The sequence below is a fragment of the Rhipicephalus microplus genome, chromosome X (assembly GCF_043290135.1).
Source record: "Rhipicephalus microplus isolate Deutch F79 chromosome X, USDA_Rmic, whole genome shotgun sequence".
Taxonomy (NCBI): domain Eukaryota; kingdom Metazoa; phylum Arthropoda; class Arachnida; order Ixodida; family Ixodidae; genus Rhipicephalus; species Rhipicephalus microplus.
In genome coordinates, this window is record NC_134710.1 from 160156111 (window position 1) to 160176357 (window position 20247).

General features: G+C 48.3%; 1 protein-coding gene across 1 annotated transcript in view; it reads right to left on the reverse strand.

Annotated features, from left to right (window-relative positions):
• Positions 1-6389, reverse strand: part of LOC119177083 (acyl-coenzyme A diphosphatase NUDT19) — a 31139-nt gene extending 24750 nt beyond the window's left edge. The window contains exon 1 of the mRNA XM_037428465.2: positions 6195-6389. The gene's annotated coding sequence lies outside the window, so the exon portion shown is untranslated. The remainder of the gene's footprint in view (positions 1-6194) is intronic.
• Between the last annotated feature and the right edge of the window lie 13858 nt (positions 6390-20247).

Below are 20247 nucleotides of genomic sequence, written 5' to 3' on the forward strand. Positions count from 1 at the left end.
ATATTAGTTCCTGCTTAGTTGCGGATAGGTCTACACGCTATGTCGTGCCGCTGGCCCGCCAACTTTCTCTCCTATAGCTGGCCACAGTCGAAGTGGCAAAACAATTCTGGAGATTGGTGCGATGTTGCGGTTCCCAAGTCGCTCTACCAGGTGGCGATTAGGTGGCCGAATTCGTACACTAATGCTCGCTACGCGCAGTGCAAGCTTACGGAAGAAGTTTACGGAGCAGCCTGGGAAGTTATTTTCACAAGAATGTTCCAGGTTAAAGTTAAAAAAAAGTAAGCAACAGAAAACTCGAGCTAGAGAACGAAAACAAAATTAAACGTGTTCGCCTAACGACGAGACGCCGCCATTGACGCTATTGAACTCCATATACTTATACTGCGTATTTAGTGATAACAAACAAAAAGACAAAACAAGCTCTTTGGGTATCTTGGGATCGGCTGGATCACATACGGCAGACATTCCCAAATTATGATGAACAATTTACACTGTTTATAAATTGGTATAGGTGTACTAACATTGCGTTTTACGATATGTTTTAAGATACGGGGAAGAAACCCGGAGGATAGGAAATAGACTCGAGAATGAATTAGGGACCACGCTGTGCGCGATTGAAGCATAACTGATAGGCGTAATATTAATAGAAAGAACAAAAAAAGGCACAGCTTTGCCGCAAAGGCGAAACAAAGAACGCGATAGCAACAAATTGGAGGGACACGTGAAGAATGACAGGCAGATCGAAACGTGCCCCGGCCCCAGCGTATCTCACGCACAAATGACGCACGAAACGTACTCACAGGTAGAGATGAACGCGAATCGGCGTGGGAGTTGTTACTTCACTGTGTCTGAAAAGCGCGTCCTTTTCGCAAACGGAGACTGTGCAACGAGTGTAGTGACCTTTGTGCACCCGGTAACTGCAACAGAATCATTCCAGTGAAAGCCCAAGGCGCACGATTGTCCCCACCACAGGATAAGCGAGCGCACGAGTGAGCGTGCTCTCTCCGCGGGGCAAAGTATGGTGCGTTGCGCACAGGTGCTCCTTCGTGACTCAGTGGCTAACGCGTTGCACTCACAATTTAGAGGTCAAACGTTCGATTCCATGCGTCAGAGTCTTTTTCTGAATTATTTCTCTTTCTTGCGCTTTCTTATATATAGATAAGTATACATATCCGACGGAAAAATCCAGCCGAGAGTGTCCATATAATTGCTATCACAATAAAACAGGAGTAGTTAATATACTTGAGCGAGTCGCCTAATACGTAGGATAGATTATCGATGGTTGGTGAGAATGACGGAATGGACACCGGACAGGAAACGGCACAGAGGCCGGCAGAGAGTAAGGAGGGGCTATCGAAATTAAAAAGCTCGTAGGAATTAAGATCAATCAGTTCGTGCAAGGCAGGGTAATCCGGAGATTTTTGGGAGAAGCCTTCGTTCTGCAATGCAATGTATGGGGGGGGGGGGGGTGTCAAAAGTTCCCAGGCCATTATTTCATGTATTCCTATGAAAGCCCCCCCCCCCCCCCCCAACCGTACGTAAAGTACGATGGCGGCAACGACAAAAACAACCAAACAAAACATTCATTTGGTAAATTTATAGCTGATCATAGCATTGGAATTGAGGGACGAGTTTATCAAGGGCAGATGATGACATAACAGGTATATGGGTGACAAAAAAAAAAAAGAATGCTAGGCAACAGGCTATCAAATAGGCACTATGACAGTCATTTTTCCGCATTTCCGATCTCGGAAGCTTCCTTCCAGGATTGCCTGCTTGGCCCTTGAGATTGGCAGCAGGTGTGTCCAGTGCCGGTCAGGCTTTCGATGCGTGTATATCGCAAGTTTGCCTTCGAGAGTACTGCTAGTCCATGAAGCAGAGCGGCATGTGCGAAGACGTAGAGCGCAGCCTCTCAGGCAGGAAACGTGACCCAGGAAGGGCGCCGTACGGCAGATTTTCTGCCAGCGCCGCCGCAGGTGTTCGTTGGAGGAGGACTGCAGGGAGAGCATGTGTGTATTTTGCGTGACAGGAGCGCAAATCGAGTCTGAGACGAACGGGGGGAGGGTTTTAGTCGCTGTATAGCAAAAGTGGGTACCTGTGGCAGGCCCATGGGAGAAAGTCAACTCCCATCGGGACGTCTGACAGGCGCCAGTCGAAAGAAAGCTTCGCGCAGTCAGTGGGTCACCAGTCACGGCTGCTCCACACCGAACGGGCCGGGGCATTTGGACCAGCACTGGCGGGTCAACAACGGAGGCACCTCTCATCAGAACATAAGCTTATTTGCATACACGTCGAACGGCGCTCCGTCCTGGTCGACGTACACCAAGCCGCACGCCTTTGGAAAGTTGTGTATGCATTCCGACAAGTTTTCCCGCTGCAGTAATGTGGAGTGGACAACCATCTGTCAAGAAACCTGTTCCCGCGTTGAACACAAAGAGGTGCAATCAGTGCAGAAAAATGGTGCGGCTCAATTGTTACCCAGCAGTTTGGTTTCGCCAAGGAGAATGCAAACGTCCTTTTTCTTAATTGTTAAGTTATTTGAACATCCGGCCGTACTTTCCTGGCGTTCTTAGTTCTGAAGGCATTTCGAACCACATCTTTCTCTAATATCGGCATTCTGTCATAAGGTTTATGTTACTGAAGACGCTGTAGATGTTGTTTCTGGGTTTTCGGTTACATTTTATCTGGGATCTGATTATATACATGGCTGCGTCGGTCAATTCAGATGTGCATGTAAATGTTTGCGCTGAGATACTGATCTCTCATTGCATGCCTTCTGCCATAAATCGGATTGAATACCTCATTGGCCTGGAGTGACATAAGCTTAGTCTATCTGCCATTGCTACTGCAGTTGTGGCTTCCCCGTTGTCCTCTAAGAGTGGAAAGATTCCTTACCTTTATTTGCAAGTTACTCGTTAATATCGGTCTTGACGACGCAAAAAGGGATCACACCGCTTCTTCCGTCATCCTTCAGGTTTATACTGGAGCTATGTGGGGTCAAGCTGCTTGTTTCCCCAACACTATGGCACATACCCACACTGGGGAATCAGCCAAGACTTTGCATTTTTTTAAAGTTATATGATAATTTTAACTATATTTATTTAAAAAAAGAATATGTCTGATCTTACGTCTTTATTGGTCAGTTCTAAGTAAAAAAAATTTCCTCTTAATCTACTGCGTAGGCCAGACAATTCACCTTCGAATTCCTTCAACTGCTTCACCTGGACGATGACGTCATCTACGTGCCATTTTTCGCGCTTTCTAATGTGATCAGCATTTCCTTCCAATCTTGTGTGTATAATATATTACATACTCTTTACCTCGTCATATTTTACGCAATGATGACCTATCCTTTCGAATAACATTGAAAAGAATTTAGACCACTTTCAATGTTTGTGCGTCTGTTTCATTATTATTACTATTATTATTTTTGGCATCGTAGTTTCAGGTCTCATGAACTCTCCCCATCGTCGTAGTTTCATATACTGGCTTGGTATTACTACGCCTGCTTATACCTTATATCTGGCTGGTACCCACTATGGTGGGCTCTGTCTGCCGGGTAGTCACTGGCTCTTCGCATCAAGCCTCCCCACAATTAAACGTTGGTGTCAGAAAAACAGATTACAACATTCTGATCTCACGTCCTCTGCGTGGGATGAAGCGACACACTATTGTCTTGAAATCCAGTGACCAAATCTATACATTTTGCGGCGTGTAGAACACTTTCTAAGGTATGTCGCTTGTCTTGAATGCCACCCCGCCACAGTGGTGTAGTGGCTAAGGTACTCGGCTGCTGACACGCAGGTCATGGGATCAAATCCCGGCAGCCAGCGGCGGCTGCATTTCCGATGGAGGCGGAAACGCTGTAGGACCATGTGCTGAGATTTGGGTGCACGTTAAAGAACCCCAGGTGGTCGAAATTTCTGGAGCCCTCCACTACGGCGTCTCTCATAATCATATGGTGGTTTTGGGACGTTAAACCCCACATATGAATCAATCTTGAATGCCTTCAGACACCGTTGCGTTGCGGTATATATGTATGAGCTCTGAGTGGTTCGTTAATCAACACATTCACAACAAGGACATCCATGGTCTTTGGGGCCTCAAACAAATAACGTTGAAGCCACTGCGAATGCTCTAGACGCCAACTGAGTTTGTGCTTTGAACAAGGCCACCGAAGTGCAGTCAGATTAGATTTAATAACCAGGCCTTTTATTCGTCTGGTTTGCGTAAGTGCACCGCAAATGTTTCACAGACTACATCCTCTGTATCGACGCAGAAGAATAGCCCTCGGATATTGCATGATATGAACGAACAAGTTTTAGGAGCGGCTGGGATGCGCAAGAAGAACAAAGGCCAAAACGCTAACTCATAGTGGTTAGCGTATATGACACATAGCTGGCAATAAACCGAAACGTATGCGTACTCAAAGCTTTGATTTGATTACCACGTTTCTAAAACAGAGTAACATTGACATTGTCGAGTTCTGGAGGTCACGTTGGCTGTTCACAAAATTATATTAAAAACAGATTAAAATTTCGCCAGCGCAGTACATCAATGTCGCTATTGATATTTGTTTTTATTCTCACGTGTAGGCGTATTGTCCCATAAGCCTTGTTTGAGTCTGCGACTGGACATGGAAGTGGTGCGGAACGGGCGCGTTAACGCAACAGCATCTCTAATGCCCAACTTCTTTTCAAAAATGTCCTTATGCAGCCTCATAAAAAGCTTGTAGAACTCGTATAAAATAGAGCACGTACGTGTACGTACTCCGTCGTAATCAGTGGCATCAGTCAGAACATAGATGACGATACTGTTGCTGCGCCAACGGAGGTAGTGACCCATAGGAAGGCGCACGTGACACATGGAAAACCAAAGCCAGTTCGTGATTCGCAGCCGTATGCCATAGCGGTTCGCCGTTAGCGCATCTGTGGTCACGAGGAGGTGAGATCAGGGGGGAAGCCGGACTGTTCTCTCTGCCCTGCGGGTCTTTATCGATGTCGACCACGCACCACGGGAGTGCGCGGGTCAAGGAAGTGGAGCGGGAATCGGGGGGCGGCAAGTAGGTTCGTGCCGGAGCTAAGGCGCCAGGGCGAATGACCCCTTTTATTTGGCGCAATTCGTGCTCCACTATACATGCCGTGAGCGCCAAAAATAGAGAATGGAGAGGCGGCAGGGCAAGGAGGTGTACCTCGCCATTCTACTCGGACCGTAACGCCGCTGCGCGATCGCCAGGGCTTTTTTCGTTATCAACCGTTCGGCGCATTTGAGAACAGCGAACATGTTTAGTCCCAAACCAGAATTCGACATTCAGCACGTGTGGTGTCGGGGCGATTCAAAACTGAGTGTTTCATGCACAGACCTTTCGCGAACTTGCGGCTATAGTAATAAAGTCACCAGAACCAGAAGCACTAACGAGCTGCTGGTAGAAATTAAAAAAAAAAAGTTGTCACGTACGGTGCGGCGTACGTGCGACATGATGATTTCATGGTCTCTGAATAGAGGTGAACGACCCACGAGATTGCTGCCCTAATGACACGAATCACTGCTCTCTGACCCACCTCGATCGTGCGTACGGTGGTCCCGTTATTGACTCGCTGCCTGTGTCTGTGAACGCATGTTGACAGCGACGCGAAAGCTTTTGCGCACACGCGCGCAGAAGTTCTCAAGAAGCATGTTCTATAGGCCATAGTCCATCATTTAGCTCGCCCGCATATACACTGCCGAAACGCATTTGCGTAATACAAAAATACTGCGCGCGGCTGCGCACACTTGAGTGTTGTTATGAGCAACACACTCAGTGGTGCAGGCTTCTGTTTCGATATGCGGTTTGATCATCGTGTAGCTGGAAAGTCATTCGTGTTCGTCGTAGTGCATGATTTATAAGCGCCGCTAGACTGCGGACTAGGGCGGAAGGTCCCTTGAGTACGCACTATCAGTTAAATCCGGCTAATGACAGCTCGTCCGTTCACTTCCGCATCGACGCGATGGGAAGTAAGGCGTTGTAAACAGAAATGTTAAATACGATAAAATAAAAGAGAGAGACATATAGAAGCATATGCAACCTAAACATTCGCTAAAACGGAAATAACGGTTATACCTTAAGGGTTCTCGTTGTCAGTTCCCTTAAGCTATAGCCACGCCAGCCGCGGGTGCCGTGCACGGAGCGGCTGTCCTGGACGGTGGCAGCTCACCTGCGGTTCTCCGGTTCCCTTTGCGCGTCAGGGTGACGGTGGATGGGTGCTGTGCTGAGGAACAAGTGTCAGCGCAGTAGCGCTTCAAGCATGCCGTCGGGCGAAGCGTTGGGGCGGGCGGTGGCGCACGCGAAACACGTCCTGTGCCACGCACGGTCACTGGTGTGGCCGAGGCGTGATCGGGGAACTGCACGGGCCAAGTGCGGCCGTCGCGCTCGACCATGAGTGGCGGTGGGGCGAGGGAAATCTAGGTTGGCGAGAGGACCCGTCAGACGGGATGCCTCGGGGGCCGCGGTGGTGGTGACGTTATTATTATTTTTTCTCTCCCCCGGCTCACGCTCCGCGCAATGTTCCTACGGGACCAGAGCTCTCCGCCGGGACCCGCGCTCGGCGGCGAGCCGGCCGGCTTGACCCCGATGTAGCCGGTGATGCACGTGGTCTCGCCACGGAGGGTAGGGATTCCCCGCGCCACTCATCGATACGACGGAGGCAGCCGTGTTGTGCTCGCGGTGTTTTCCGTTAACTGGTGAGGTCCGTAGAAAGCACTGACAGCGGGTCACTGAAGATGAAACATTGGATGTAAATGCATGCTCGTGAATATACGAGGCCGATGTTCGGATATCCTGACCTTCCGCCCCCTTCCTTTTTTTCCGATGCGCTTTTGAAGTTGGGTACCTCATCCAGCGTATGGCACGTCAAAAACACATGAGGTCCTTCCAGGGGTTCATACGCACTAACACCTGTAATTCAAACTGAAGCTGTGTGCGATAATATCAATCAATACTAGCAAGATATTGTTTATTATTATTATTATTGTTATTATTATTATTAGTAGTAGTAGTAGTAGTAGTAGTAGTAGTAGTAGTAGTAGTAGTAGTAGTGGTGGTGGTGGTGGTGGTGGTGGTAATAGTAGTACATTTGAATATTAACCATCGTCGTTAAGACAGTAATGCGCCGGGCAAGTTGGTTGCGATTTTTTGTGCTATACCGAAATGAATGCCACCGCCATCATCATCGAATCACAATACCAAAGTTAGGGGACCCCAAAGCTTCGCCTTTAGGAGTTGAACGCGATAGCAACATCCTGTTCGTATTGCGTACTTCAAACACTTAGTGCACGAAACCTTTTCGAATTTTCTATGCACCTACTACGTGGCCTTAAGGGAATAAGCGCAGTAGCGTCTGTGCATTTCGCGCTGGGGTAACGGCTTTAAACCAAGAAGCCCTTATGATAATCACATAATCTGACACCCACTAACAAAGGATGCTTGAACATGCATTATTACAGTGATCTTTCATGTTGTACTGCGAAGCATATGTACAGGACTCATGTGTTTGTGAAGCATGAAAGCTACCTTTACTGCATTTCCAAGCACAGAAAGATCGTTTCACTATTTTCACAATAGTGCGGTAGAACATCTGGTTGCCACGCAAACGACCCGGGTGCGATCCCAAATCGGACCACAACAATCCTGGTTATGGTCCCCACTCTGCTCCAAGGTTCTTTTATTGTTTATTTTATTTGCATTGTTCTCGATTTTTTGATAATGCATAAGATTATAATTTTTCGCTCACTAGTAACGAACCTAGGGGGAGGGGGTTGCAATTTTAACGCGACAGCGTTAAAATTGGCGATGAATGAATGTGATACGTGACCCTGGCGACGAATTCATGGATGCGATACAGATGTGGATGGAGGCGATACGTGACCGAAACACACGAGACATCTGACGCTGTTAGCTGTTCTAAAATTACTTGTGATAATAATTATTTAATTATTTGAAAATCGCGAAGTCGATTCTAGAAATGGCAGCAAAGCAACGCGTGTGCGCAAACATTTCAAGGCCAACAGAGAAAGCTCCCTCAACAGTCCACGCTTGGCCGGTTATATCGTTTCTTTCTCTTTCGAAAACAAGCGTACTTGAGTGAGATCGCTGTACGAAATAGCAGCGATTATCGGTCGAAGACCACTTCACATATGCATTGAGAAAGCGGTTCTACTTTCAGGGAACAAACCGGGAAAATGAAGAGGTACCCAATTTGTCACACATGATCCCTAGCCCGGCCATTCCATGCGCTAGCCGCACAGCCGCAACGCACGTGCCCAGACCCAACGTTACTAGAATAGCTATTCTAGTAACGTTGCCCAGACCCCTGTCGCACGCAAGCGGGGGACAATTAAGCCAATTGGCGACGCTCTTTCACCCTCCGCCTGGGTGCGGCAGGTGTGCCGGCACGTGCGATGCGGCTGTGCGGCTAGCGCATGGAAAGGCCATAAGGGAGGGCTCGTGATAACGTGGGACAAATTGGGTACTTTTTTAATTTTGCATTCCACCACTGTATTGCCTCTTGACTGCGATGAGAGTCCAACCGACGACTTTCGTGCCTTTTAGAATGTATAAAAGGAAAGTATACACGTTCATTTTGTTTGGAATTTGTTTACATATAGATAAGGTAATCCTAATGTAATGCGCCACCACCTCATCATAATACTAGAACCACCGCTAGCTTTGACGGTTGATTGCAACCAACAGCGTACGTATTCTGCTAATAATAATAATAATAATAATAATAATAATAATAATAATAATAATAATAATAATAATAATAATAATAATAATAATAATAATAATAATAATAATAATTGCAAGGTACGAACTACGTCATTAACCATCATAATTTTTTGTATTGTAGGGAGGCATCCACTATAAGCCACCCTTCGTCATTCTTCGGAGAAGCATGCTACCCGCTACACACTTGCAACACATTTTGTGGAATTTTTATGATGTGGTTGACGACGATAAAAATTATGCTTGAAGCTTTTCTAATGGGTTAGAGCATTCGACAACCCATTCGTTACGCAATTTGCATTGTGTGACGCCTGGTTGTCCTTTGCTGTTTGATAACGCTTTATTACTCCTAATAACGTGATTATTTCCCCACATCAAGCCTGCCTAACGCGAGTTTTCAAAGGAGTTTCAAAGCACCGGCGTGCTTCTATGGTATAATACTAGGCTGGCACGCAGGAGACCTAGGTTCGAATGCCATTAACTTCGTGGTGGTCTTTATTTACTTAATTTTCCTTACTTAGCGCGATAGTGCTTACGGGCACCGGCAGCGGCAGCGGGGACAGCTATGGCGCACACGACCCTTGTGATATCATAACAGCTCTCACTGTTAAAAAAAAGGACCGTCTCCCCGGAGAGAATCCTGATGGGATACGAAGCAGCAGCGTTGCGCACAGGTGGCGACATGGGTTGAACGGCACTAATGCGGGTGCTGCGGTGAGCGCTGGAAGATTCGTTTGAAGCGATGGCTGGCGCAGGTCTTGTGACACGTACAGACATATTTCAACGCGTAAGTTAGGCGCGCGTCAGGTTTATTGCGCGTGAACCGACAAGTCAACGGTATAGTGAGTGGCGGTCGCGGCATGTGTTGCGGGCGAACGGACGGAGTCGAGAAAGTGAGTGACGTCAGTGCGCCCTGCGAAGGGAGCATGACATCAACACGAGCGGCGGCGTGACCTACTTGGCACCACACCAACACCCACTTGCGGCGCGCGGCGCGTTCGTACGGAGGGACAGCATTACACAGGCTTGTAAAAGAGCTGCTTCGCATCTAAAGAAGCCATGCCTGCACGAAACGCGCCGCAGAGTCACAGTAACATTCATGGAACACATTGAAACCCTCCTACGGCGACTACTGCATAGCAGCACAGTTGCGAGTTGCCCACTACGCCATAGTTATCATCACTTTGCGAAGCAGAGAATTACCCATCATCATGAGCCTGACTACGCCCACTGCAGGTCAAAAGCCTCTCCCGTGATCCACCAATCTTGTGCTTTTCGTTGGCGCGTCACACTTGCGAACTTTTTAATCTCACCAGCCCATCTAACTTTTTGTCTCCCCTTCGTGCATTTGCCTTCTCTGGGAATTCAGTCAGTTAGCCTTAATGACCAGCGATTATCCTGCCTACGTGCTACATTGCCGGCCCATGTCCATTTCTTCTTCTTGATTTCAACTATGATATCCTCCACCCTGGTTTGTTCCCTGACCCACTCTACTCTCTTCTTGTCTCTTAAGGTTACACCTATCATCCTCCTTTCCATCGCTTGCCGCGTCGTCCTCAATTTCAGCTGAACCCCACTAAGGCATAATAAGAGCTGAACCAACTAAGACATAATTCAGCAATCCGCGTAATAGCACTGTACCCTCTGCGCGTCTCTACGGTAATACGCACGCCTGTATGCGATGCAGAAAATTTTGTTGACGCTGCAGAATTATCATGAATTCTTGCTTGTCTGATGGTTAAGAAGCTCTAAAAGAGCCACTTGCAACGGAGTTGTGGTGTGACACCTGGTACATTCAAGTGCAAGTGACGGGACGAAGGATATAGAGGACACATACAGGTTGCGTTGTACCCTGTTTGTTTTTACTCACTTTGTTTGCCCTGTTTCGCCACAATACGCATGCGGGGTTCGAGTTCGATTTAAAATTCTGGCCACGTATGCACCTGATCGCACGAAAGCACCTGTTCACGTGTCGTACTCCTGAGGTCTTGCGCGTTTTTTTTAACCGTACACAATAAAACCAACAATTATTCTATAATCATCAAAACAAACTTGATCATTACTTAACCTTTGTTATTTAAGAGTTAAGTTACAAAAAATAGCATTTCGAGTTACCTATGAGAGAGAAGTTTAGGATCCTGAGTTGGTTGAGTTGTCATTGAGCCTATAAGCCTTGGACGTATTAAATCTATACGTGCATGTAAGCGAAATGTAATTTGTTGTCAGGATGCTCTCTTCATCGTCTCATGTGGATAATATTAACTCGACGGTGTTAAACAGCTCGTTCCGCGGGAGTTCCGTCGTCGGTGTCGGTTGCGGCGTCGTTGGTTTTGACTCTGAGCGAAGTATCGGCGTTAATTGCGTTAATTGCGAGAAACATGCAAATGAAATAAATGAATCAAAATCTTTGGTACTAGTGGGAATCCAACCCAGGCCTTCTGCGTGGCAAGCAAGGGTACTGCCACCAAACAACGCCATTGCTTGAAGCAGCTTCGACAAAAAAAAATTGTAATGTCATTTAGGGGGGGGGGGGGAGTCTCCTTAACGCATGTATACATATGCGTTAAGGAAACTGCCCCCTAGGGGGAGGGCAGGGGGGTGAGAGGTGGGGGGCGGAAAGTGAGCCCGATACATTCACATAATAGGGAGGAGGTCGCTACGACAAAACTTCATTCCCCCCTTCTCCTGAAGGAGAACCCTGCATACACCCGTCTATGCGCATGCGATGTTTCATCACAGAAGCGTTGAGTCGTGCCACGCGTCAAAACACCCGAATTTCGCCACGAGTGGGTGTTTTAAAGGCCCACGAATTAGAAAGTGCTCAGACATGTTTGATCAATATCCTCAACAAAAGCATCAACAGAGTGAGCAGCAGTGCGGGTTCGCGTGTAGCCTTACGTGAAGCGTAGTGGGCCGTCCTTCCCATGATTCGCAACGGGATGAGTTATGACGTAGTGGCGTACAATTAGCAAGCATACTTGCCGTAGGTCTTCTAAGATTGTTTGAAACGGCCAGTGGTACGAGCACAGATGTCCGTTTCCGTGCGGTTGAGGCATGCATCGAAAACCGCGACGTCGGGCTGGCAACTGAGAAAGCGATGCGGGCCCGATTGCTGCGCTATCGCGTTCTGCTCTTGACGGCGAAGCTCGAGCGTCCTCTAGGTTTTTGAAGAAATACAAGGGGAAAAAAGAGATGTTTAGTAAAGTACAATGTCGCGATGAAAACATTAAAAAATATATTACTCTTGAGAGGGATGGGACGCCAGCAAGTAGGAATCACAGCCCCCCCCCCCTTACCACTCCTTGCCGGGAGGATCGAGGCACAAAATAGAAAACTCATGAAAAAAAATGCAGGTGATGGCTCTACCTTGATGCTAATGCATCAAATCACCGTAACACCTTACATTCCGACGGACCTCAAAGACCTGTCGGTAAGACGAAATTGCGTGGTTATCTAACGAAGACAGATAGTTAACACTAAAAGTTAAAGGAAACTCGCCGTAATAACTGGGTAGAAGCACACTATCGACTTAATAGTTTATACATCATCCTAATATTTTAGATACGGAACATGGCGTATAACACACTTGGTTTTTCAGAACGTAACGATGTAAAACGGGTGTAACACTTTTTTTATTAGTACGATTGTTCAAGGACTCTGGATTAACTTATACGGAACCACGCGAGCATTTCTATTCTTTTTTTTTTGCCTTTCACTTCAGTTCAGAAACAGACAAAACTCTCTGAAGAGTGTTAGTTGATTTAATTTTTATGGTAATGCTTCACGGGCTCAAGTGCTAGCATAAGTGCTGCGTACAATTTCCATGTGTGCGCGCACACGCGAAAAAAAAAATGCCGCTAGCATCTTCCCACTAAGCGAACTCGAGTAAACCCGTCGCAGAGGGGTGGGGGTATCACGTGAATGTTGCGTAGTTAAGTATGGTTTGGTAATGAATAATTGTTATTTCGTCATTATTATTCTTATTTATTGAATGAAGGAGAAGCGTTGTCTTGAACGAGTGGTGGGACGCTGATGTGCAATCCAGTGCCTACGGGGTGGCCAGTGAACGGTTGTGCAGCTCGAGCAGTCGGTTTTCACTGGTAGACGCTGCCTGCGTCGGCTTTGCGAGGCGAGAGATGGTTTGGAAATGTTTAATGTCTTGTTATTCTTATTTATTGAATGAAGGAGAAGCGTTGTCTTGAACGAGTGGTGGGACGCTGATGTGCAATCCAGTGCCTACGGGGTGGCCAGTGAACGGTTGTGCAGCTCGAGCAGTCGGTTTTCACTGGTAGACGCTGCCTGCGTCGGCTTTGCGAGGCGAGAGATGGTTTGGAAATGTTTAATGTCTTGTTATTCTTATTTATTGAATGAAGGAGAAGCGTTGTCTTGAACGAGTGGTGGGACGCTGATGTGCAATCCAGTGCCTACGGGGTGGCCAGTGAACGGTTGTGCAGCTCGAGCAGTCGGTTTTCACTGGTAGACGCTGCCTGCGTCGGCCTTGCGAGGCGAGAGATGGTTTGGAAATGTTTAATGTCTTGTTATTCTTATTTATTGAATGAAGGAGAAGCGTTGTCTTGAACGAGTGGTGGGACGCTGATGTGCAATCCAGTGCCTACGGGGTGGCCAGTGAACGATTGTGCAGCTCGAGCAGTCGGTTTTCACTGGTAGACGCTGCCTGCGTCGGCTTTGCGAGGCGAGAGATGGTTTGGAAATGTTTAATGTCTTGTTATTCTTATTTATTGAATGAAGGAGAAGCGTTGTCTTGAACGAGTGGTGGGACGCTGATGTGCAATCCAGTGCCTACGGGGTGGCCAGTGAACGGTTGTGCAGCTCGAGCAGTCGGTTTTCACTGGTAGACGCTGCCTGCGTCGGCCTTGCGAGGCGAGAGATGGTTTGGAAATGTTTAATGTCTTGTTATTCTTATTTATTGAATGAAGGAGAAGCGTTGTCTTGAACGAGTGGTGGGACGCTGATGTGCAATCCAGTGCCTACGGGGTGGCCAGTGAACGGTTGTGCAGCTCGAGCAGTCGGTTTTCACTGGTAGACGCTGCCTGCGTCGGCCTTGCGAGGCGAGAGATGGTTTGGAAATGTTTAATGTATTGTTATTCTTATTTATTGAATGAAGGAGAAGCGTTGTCTTGAACGAGTGGTGGGACGCTGATGTGCAATCCAGTGCCTACGGGGTGGCCAGTGAACGGTTGTGCAGCTCGAGCAGTCGGTTTTCACTGGTAGACGCTGCCTGCGTCGGCTTTGCGAGGCGAGAGATGGTTTGGAAATGTTTAATGTCTTGTTATTCTTATTTATTGAATGAAGGAGAAGCGTTGTCTTGAACGAGTGGTGGGACGCTGATGTGCAATCCAGTGCCTACGGGGTGGCCAGTGAACGGTTGTGCAGCTCGAGCAGTCGGTTTTCACTGGTAGACGCTGCCTGCGTCGGCTTTGCGAGGCGAGAGATGGTTTGGAAATGTTTAATGTCTTGTTATTCTTATTTATTGAATGAAGGAGAAGCGTTGTCTTGAACGAGTGGTGGGACGCTGATGTGCAATCCAGTGCCTACGGGGTGGCCAGTGAACGATTGTGCAGCTCGAGCAGTCGGTTTTCACTGGTAGACGCTGCCTGCGTCGGCTTTGCGAGGCGAGAGATGGTTTGGAAATGTTTAATGTCTTGTTATTCTTATTTATTGAATGAAGGAGAAGCGTTGTCTTGAACGAGTGGTGGGACGCTGATGTGCAATCCAGTGCCTACGGGGTGGCCAGTGAACGGTTGTGCAGCTCGAGCAGTCGGTTTTCACTGGTAGACGCTGCCTGCGTCGGCCTTGCGAGGCGAGAGATGGTTTGGAAATGTTTAATGTCTTGTTATTCTTATTTATTGAATGAAGGAGAAGCGTTGTCTTGAACGAGTGGTGGGACGCTGATGTGCAATCCAGTGCCTACGGGGTGGCCAGTGAACGGTTGTGCAGCTCGAGCAGTCGGTTTTCACTGGTAGACGCTGCCTGCGTCGGCTTTGCGAGGCGAGAGATGGTTTGGAAATGTTTAATGTCTTGTTATTCTTATTTATTGAATGAAGGAGAAGCGTTGTCTTGAACGAGTGGTGGGACGCTGATGTGCAATCCAGTGCCTACGGGGTGGCCAGTGAACGGTTGTGCAGCTCGAGCAGTCGGTTTTCACTGGTAGACGCTGCCTGCGTCGGCTTTGCGAGGCGAGAGATGGTTTGGAAATGTTTAATGTCTTGTTATTCTTATTTATTGAATGAAGGAGAAGCGTTGTCTTGAACGAGTGGTGGGACGCTGATGTGCAATCCAGTGCCTACGGGGTGGCCAGTGAACGGTTGTGCAGCTCGAGCAGTCGGTTTTCACTGGTAGACGCTGCCTGCGTCGGCTTTGCGAGGCGAGAGATGGTTTGGAAATGTTTAATGTCTTGTTATTCTTATTTATTGAATGAAGGAGAAGCGTTGTCTTGAACGAGTGGTGGGACGCTGATGTGCAATCCAGTGCCTACGGGGTGGCCAGTGAACGGTTGTGCAGCTCGAGCAGTCGGTTTTCACTGGTAGACGCTGCCTGCGTCGGCCTTGCGAGGCGAGAGATGGTTTTGGAATGTTTAATGTCTTATTATTCTTATTTATTGAATGAAGGAGAAGCGTTGTCTTGAAAGAGTGGTGGGACGCTGATGTGCAATCCAGTGCCTACGGGGTGGCCAGTGAACGATTGTGCAGCTCGAGCAGTCGGTTTTCACTGGTAGACGCTGCCTGCGTCGGCTTTGCGAGGCGAGAGATGGTTTGGAAATGTTTAATGTCTTGTTATTCTTATTTATTGAATGAAGGAGAAGCGTTGTCTTGAACGAGTGGTGGGACGCTGATGTGCAATCCAGTGCCTACGGGGTGGCCAGTGAACGGTTGTGCAGCTCGAGCAGTCGGTTTTCACTGGTAGACGCTGCCTGCGTCGGCCTTGCGAGGCGAGAGATGGTTTGGAAATGTTTAATGTCTTGTTATTCTTATTTATTGAATGAAGGAGAAGCGTTGTCTTGAACGAGTGGTGGGACGCTGATGTGCAATCCAGTGCCTACGGGGTGGCCAGTGAACGGTTGTGCAGCTCGAGCAGTCGGTTTTCACTGGTAGACGCTGCCTGCGTCGGCCTTGCGAGGCGAGAGATGGTTTGGAAATGTTTAATGTCTTGTTATTCTTATTTATTGAATGAAGGAGAAGCGTTGTCTTGAACGAGTGGTGGGACGCTGATGTGCAATCCAGTGCCTACGGGGTGGCCAGTGAACGATTGTGCAGCTCGAGCAGTCGGTTTTCACTGGTAGACGCTGCCTGCGTCGGCTTTGCGAGGCGAGAGATGGTTTGGAAATGTTTAATGTCTTGTTATTCTTATTTATTGAATGAAGGAGAAGCGTTGTCTTGAACGAGTGGTGGGACGCTGATGTGCAATCCAGTGCCTACGGGGTGGCCAGTGAACGGTTGTGCAGCTCGAGCAGTCGGTTTTCACTGGTAGACGCTGCCTGCGTCGGCCTTGCGAGGCGAGAGATGGTTTGGAAATGTTTAATGTCTTGTTATTCTTATTTATTGAATGAAGGAGAAGCGTTGTCTTGAACGAGTGGTGGGACGCTGATGTGCAATCCAGTGCCTACGGGGTGGCCAGTGAACGGTTGTGCAGCTCGAGCAGTCGGTTTTCACTGGTAGACGCTGCCTGCGTCGGCCTTGCGAGGCGAGAGATGGTTTGGAAATGTTTAATGTCTTGTTATTCTTATTTATTGAATGAAGGAGAAGCGTTGTCTTGAACGAGTGGTGGGACGCTGATGTGCAATCCAGTGCCTACGGGGTGGCCAGTGAACGGTTGTGCAGCTCGAGCAGTCGGTTTTCACTGGTAGACGCTGCCTGCGTCGGCTTTGCGAGGCGAGAGATGGTTTGGAAATGTTTAATGTCTTGTTATTCTTATTTATTGAATGAAGGAGAAGCGTTGTCTTGAACGAGTGGTGGGACGCTGATGTGCAATCCAGTGCCTACGGGGTGGCCAGTGAACGGTTGTGCAGCTCGAGCAGTCGGTTTTCACTGGTAGACGCTGCCTGCGTCGGCTTTGCGAGGCGAGAGATGGTTTGGAAATGTTTAATGTCTTGTTATTCTTATTTATTGAATGAAGGAGAAGCGTTGTCTTGAACGAGTGGTGGGACGCTGATGTGCAATCCAGTGCCTACGGGGTGGCCAGTGAACGGTTGTGCAGCTCGAGCAGTCGGTTTTCACTGGTAGACGCTCCCTGCGTCGGCTTTGCGAGGCGAGAGATGGTTTGGAAATGTTTAATGTCTTGTTATTCTTATTTATTGAATGAAGGAGAAGCGTTGTCTTGAAAGAGTGGTGGGACGCTGATGTGCAATCCAGTGCCTACGGGGTGGCCAGTGAACGATTGTGCAGCTCGAGCAGTCGGTTTTCACTGGTAGACGCTCCCTGCGTCGGCTTTGCGAGGCGAGAGATGGTTTTGGAATGTTTAATGTCTTATTATTCTTATTTATTGAATGAAGGAGAAGCGTTGTCTTGAAAGAGTGGTGGGACGCTGATGTGCAATCCAGTGCCTACGGGGTGGCCAGTGAACGATTGTGCAGCTCGAGCAGTCGGTTTTCACTGGTAGACGCTGCCTGCGTCGGCTTTGCGAGGCGAGAGATGGTTTGGAAATGTTTAATGTCTTGTTATTCTTATTTATTGAATGAAGGAGAAGCGTTGTCTTGAACGAGTGGTGGGACGCTGATGTGCAATCCAGTGCCTACGGGGTGGCCAGTGAACGGTTGTGCAGCTCGAGCAGTCGGTTTTCACTGGTAGACGCTGCCTGCGTCGGCCTTGCGAGGCGAGAGATGGTTTGGAAATGTTTAATGTCTTGTTATTCTTATTTATTGAATGAAGGAGAAGCGTTGTCTTGAACGAGTGGTGGGACGCTGATGTGCAATCCAGTGCCTACGGGGTGGCCAGTGAACGGTTGTGCAGCTCGAGCAGTCGGTTTTCACTGGTAGACGCTGCCTGCGTCGGCCTTGCGAGGCGAGAGATGGTTTGGAAATGTTTAATGTCTTGTTATTCTTATTTATTGAATGAAGGAGAAGCGTTGTCTTGAACGAGTGGTGGGACGCTGATGTGCAATCCAGTGCCTACGGGGTGGCCAGTGAACGGTTGTGCAGCTCGAGCAGTCGGTTTTCACTGGTAGACGCTGCCTGCGTCGGCTTTGCGAGGCGAGAGATGGTTTGGAAATGTTTAATGTCTTGTTATTCTTATTTATTGAATGAAGGAGAAGCGTTGTCTTGAACGAGTGGTGGGACGCTGATGTGCAATCCAGTGCCTACGGGGTGGCCAGTGAACGGTTGTGCAGCTCGAGCAGTCGGTTTTCACTGGTAGACGCTGCCTGCGTCGGCTTTGCGAGGCGAGAGATGGTTTGGAAATGTTTAATGTCTTGTTATTCTTATTTATTGAATGAAGGAGAAGCGTTGTCTTGAACGAGTGGTGGGACGCTGATGTGCAATCCAGTGCCTACGGGGTGGCCAGTGAACGGTTGTGCAGCTCGAGCAGTCGGTTTTCACTGGTAGACGCTCCCTGCGTCGGCTTTGCGAGGCGAGAGATGGTTTGGAAATGTTTAATGTCTTGTTATTCTTATTTATTGAATGAAGGAGAAGCGTTGTCTTGAACGAGTGGTGGGACGCTGATGTGCAATCCAGTGCCTACGGGGTGGCCAGTGAACGGTTGTGCAGCTCTAGCAGTCGGTTTTCACTGGTAGACGCTCCCTGCGTCGGCCTTGCGAGGCGAGAGATGGTTTGGAAATGTTTAATGTCTTGTTATTCTTATTTATTGAATGAAGGAGAAGCGTTGCCTTGAACGAATGGTGGGACGCTGATGTGCGATCCAGTGGCTACGGGGTGGCCAGTGAACGGTTGTGCAGCTCGAGCAGTCGGTTTTCACTGGTAGACGCTGCCTGCGTCGGCCTTGCGAGGCGAGAGAGGGGGGAGCAAACAGTTAGCACGAGGAGCAAGCATGCGGCGCGATACGCAAGGCGCGAGCATGCGCAGGGGGGGGGGGGGTGGACACCACCGCCGACGCACGAAGCGTGTCATCGTGCGACTAAAAAATTCTCCACTTTTAAAATGATGTATGTAATGGACATGCGTCACGCTTGTCTGAATGTTTTTCGACCTCCTGACGTTGTGATCTTCTCTATAGTCACCTGTTTGTCGTTCTTGTGACGTTTGTTGTCACTGCCTCAAGCGCAACTTCATTTGCACCCTTTATATGGTTGAGCATTCGCAGAATCGAGGGTAAAGGCAATACCGAGAACACTGAAGACGGGATTTTTTGTTCGACACTTGAAATTTGCCCACTTGAAATTTGCCCAGGGCCATGATAACGTGTTAGGCCCTTGAAGTGTGCAAGTATTTCTCTTATAATTTTCTTGTGAATGGGCACAAAGGCAGAGGAATGCAGGTGCGGGGCGCCACAAGTGTGTATATGCGTGAAAAGATCGCGTTTACAGCTTTTTGTAGAACAGAAGCCTTTTGCAGTTGGGCAAGTGCATGTACACAAAAGTCATAATTTGCTACGATCAGCCATAGCGTTTCGCTGGTGTCGGTTACAGCAGCATAAAAGCCGAACCGCTCGCGCCACGGACGTTTTATCAGGTTAGTGTGGAACATATTTGGAAAATTTACGCCACTTCTAGTAAGTATGCAGTGACCACGTTTTACAAAACATGTTCTAAAATGTGGCCCTGTGGCGTGGCAATACACAGAAGGGCAGTGAATAAGTAAATAAAAAAAACGAAAAAATGATGTGAAATAGAAAGCGAAGTGAACATTACGACACAAAAAGAAGTTCTGCGTATCTCATGCATTTCGCCCTGTTTTCCTTATAGACCTATTCTCTGTTTGTAAACAGCGGTATACGCGCCGTCCACATATTGAGGTGCTTGTATAGCGATGTCACGGTGCGTATAGGCTCCTACTAGCACAAACCTCCCCATTGCCCTCAGAGATCCCGTGACAACAGGTACAGCAGCTAGAAAGCTGCCTCGGAGCTCAGCGCGTCGGGGAGCCTCCCGCGTGAACTGTGACTACGATGATGATTAGGTAAAGTAAAAATAGTATCGGGTTTTACGTGGTTTTATTGCATTCACAAAGTGAACGTTGGAACTTTTCGTCTCTGAAAGTGCTCGCATGTCGCGAGGCAGGTGCAGATTGACGCGATCTTCCTAAACAAGGTTTTACGTGGCGCCAAGAGTCATCCATCCGCCGTCGTCGTTGGCTCTTCTGGCAGCGCATTTTACAAGCCGTGGAAAGCCGCCGGGACAAATTCCTTGTGGGCCGGGCTCGAGTCTAGCTAGGTAAACGAATAGAAAGCACGTGCCTTCCTCCTGGTCGCCGAGAAATGAGTGTGTGCCGAGCAAACAAAAGGAAAGCTCGATTCCGACATCGCAGGCGCCCTCAAGGTCTCTACGGAGAGCCTTGCTTTGTTCGCGGGCGCCCA